The 2,500-nt window shown below is 61.0% G+C and overlaps 3 non-coding genes across 3 annotated transcripts in view; all 3 read left to right on the top strand.

The window, feature by feature from the left end:
- Positions 1–912, top strand: part of LOC145915012 (small subunit ribosomal RNA) — a 1,824-nt gene extending 912 nt beyond the window's left edge. Inside the window, exon 1 of the ribosomal RNA XR_014403467.1 lies at positions 1–912. This exon is cut by the window's left edge and continues 912 nt beyond it. This is a non-coding gene — a ribosomal RNA (small subunit ribosomal RNA).
- Positions 913–1,171: 259 nt separating this feature from the next.
- LOC145915116 (5.8S ribosomal RNA) lies at positions 1,172–1,325 on the top strand. Its single transcript, XR_014403564.1, has one exon. It is a non-coding gene; the product is annotated as a 5.8S ribosomal RNA (ribosomal RNA).
- Positions 1,326–1,569: 244 nt separating this feature from the next.
- LOC145915106 (large subunit ribosomal RNA) overlaps positions 1,570–2,500 on the top strand; it is a 3,686-nt gene continuing 2,755 nt past the window's right edge. Inside the window, exon 1 of the ribosomal RNA XR_014403555.1 lies at positions 1,570–2,500. This exon is cut by the window's right edge and continues 2,755 nt beyond it. This is a non-coding gene — a ribosomal RNA (large subunit ribosomal RNA).

Here is a 2,500-nt window from a genome sequence, read left to right on the forward strand (position 1 = left end):
CCGTTAGAGGTGAAATTCTTGGATCGGCGCAAGACGAACGACTGCGAAAGCATTTGCCAAGAATGTTTTCTTTAATCAAGAGCGAAAGTCAGAGGTTCGAAGACGATCAGATACCGTCCTAGTTCTGACTATAAACGATGCCAACCAGCGATCGGGGGGCGTTACTTTGACGACCCCTCCGGCAGCTTGCGGGAAACCAAAGTCTTTGGGTTCCGGGGGAAGTATGGTTGCAAAGCTGAAACTTAAAGGAATTGACGGAAGGGCACCACCAGGCGTGGAGCCTGCGGCTTAATTTGACTCAACACGGGGAATCTCACCCGGCCCGGACACAGTGAGGATTGACAGATTGAGAGCTCTTTCTTGATTCTGTGGGTGGTGGTGCATGGCCGTTCTTAGTTGGTGGAGCGATTTGTCTGGTTAATTCCGATAACGAACGAGACTCTGGCTTGCTAACTAGTTACGCGACCCTATCGGTCGGCGTTGAACTTCTTAGAGGGACTAGTGGCGCTTAGCCACACGAGATTGAGCAATAACAGGTCTGTGATGCCCTTAGATGTTCGGGGCCGCACGCGCGCTACACTGACCGGATCAGCGTGTCGCCGCCTAGGCCGGAAGGTCCGGGTAACCCGCTGAACCCCGGTCGTGCTAGGGATAGGGAATTGCAATTGTTTCCCTTGAACGAGGAATGCCCAGTAAGCGCGAGTCATCAGCTCGCGTTGATTACGTCCCTGCCCTTTGTACACACCGCCCGTCGCTACTACCGATTGAATGGTTTAGTGAGGTCCTCCGATTGGACCTGGCGCGTTCGGCAACGGCCGCGCCGGCGTCCGAGAAGACGATCTAACTTGATCATTTAGAGGAAGTAAAAGTCGTAACAAGGTTTCCGTAGGTGAACCTGCGGAAGGATCATTACCGGCCGATCGCCGATCGAGTGGTCGTGCGTTCGACAGGTGGAGAAGGCTCCGTATCTTGGCGGCCGCGCACGCCCTTCGTCGCTGTTGAGGCGCACGCGATTGCACTTCGGTCACCCTGTTTCGTTCTGCGCCGAGTGCCGTGGCCATGTGCCAGGCTGGCTTCATGCGTCGCCTACGGCTGGCGACCGCTCGGCCACCGCTTTTTCGACTGTGCAATCCGGCTGGGTCGCGCTTGTCCAACTGACGAAGTCACGGAGGGCTCTTGGCGGTGGATCACTCGGCTCGCGAGTCGATGAAGGACGCAGCTAGCTGCGTGAATTAATGTGAATTGCAGGACACATTGAGCATCGACGTTCTGAACGCAAATTGCGGCACCGGGTCAATCCCGGCGCCACGCCCGCCTCAGGGTCGCGTTGTAACGTTCCCGCGCGGCGACGCGTCGGGCCGGTGCGGTGTCGGCCGTTGCCACGGTCGTCCCGCCCAGGACAGCACGAACGCAGTGTCAGCGCGCGAAACCGAACGCGGCGTGCGTCTCGTTACGAGTCGGCCTCGAAGAGGATCCCGGCCCGGAGCAGCACGGCTCGCGTTCGGGCGCGGCGCTCGCACGAGCTTCGGTGGCGCGCGCGTGTCTCTCGCAAACGAGGCACTGGATTATCGGCCTGAGGTCGGACGAGGCTACCCGCTGAATTTAAGCATATTACTAAGCGGAGGAAAAGAAACTAACGAGGATTCCCCCAGTAACGGCGAGTGAAGTGGGAAGTGCCCATCGCCGAATCCGCGCGCCTCTGCGGCGCGTGGAATTGTGGCGTAAGGAATTCGCTGCGCGTACGTCGTTCGCCGCCCGCGTCCTTCTGATCGAGGCCTCGTCCCGGTGCGGGTGTCAGGCCCATGGTGGCGGCGAGGGCGCGCGCTCTGCGTCTTCCCAGAGTCGGGTTGTTTGGGAATGCAGCCCAAAGCGGGTGGTAAACTCCATCTAAGGCTAAATACTGTCGCGAGACCGATAGCGAACAAGTACCGTGAGGGAAAGTTGAAAAGCACTTTGAAGAGAGAGTTAAAGAGTACGTGAAACCGTCGAGAGGCAAACGGGAGGGCCTGTCGAGTCGCGCGACGCTTTCAGCTGAAGCCGAGCGGAGCGTGTGGGCGTGCGGAGCCTTGCGGCCCGTCGTTCGCGCTGTCCTCCGAGCAGCTCCAGCGCACTAGCGCCGTGCGAAGGCCGCGACCGTCTGGGAGGCGGCGAGAAGGCCGCGCGCAAGGTAGCCCGCCCCCGGGTGGGTGTTATAGGCGCGCGGACACGTCGGCCCGTCGCCCGGGCGAGGAGGGATCGCCGCGTCTGCCCTTCGTGGGCCGGGCGTCCCGTCCGAGCCGGTGCGTCGCCGGTTGGGGACTGTGCTCAGTGCCCAGTTGCGGCGTGTCGGTTGCGGGTGGGCAGCGCCGCGCGAGACGCACGGGGTCCGCGGCTAACGTCAGCCACCTTCCCGACCCGTCTTGAAACACGGACCAAGGAGTCTAACGTGCGCGCGAGCCACGGGGCAGTGCGAAACCCATGGGCGCAGTGAAAGTGAATGTCGGCGCGGTCCGGCGGAGGT

Source organism: Ascidia mentula, assembly GCF_947561715.1.
Source record: "Ascidia mentula chromosome 2 unlocalized genomic scaffold, kaAscMent1.1 SUPER_2_unloc_1, whole genome shotgun sequence".
In the NCBI taxonomy this organism is placed as follows: Eukaryota; Metazoa; Chordata; class Ascidiacea; order Phlebobranchia; family Ascidiidae; genus Ascidia; species Ascidia mentula.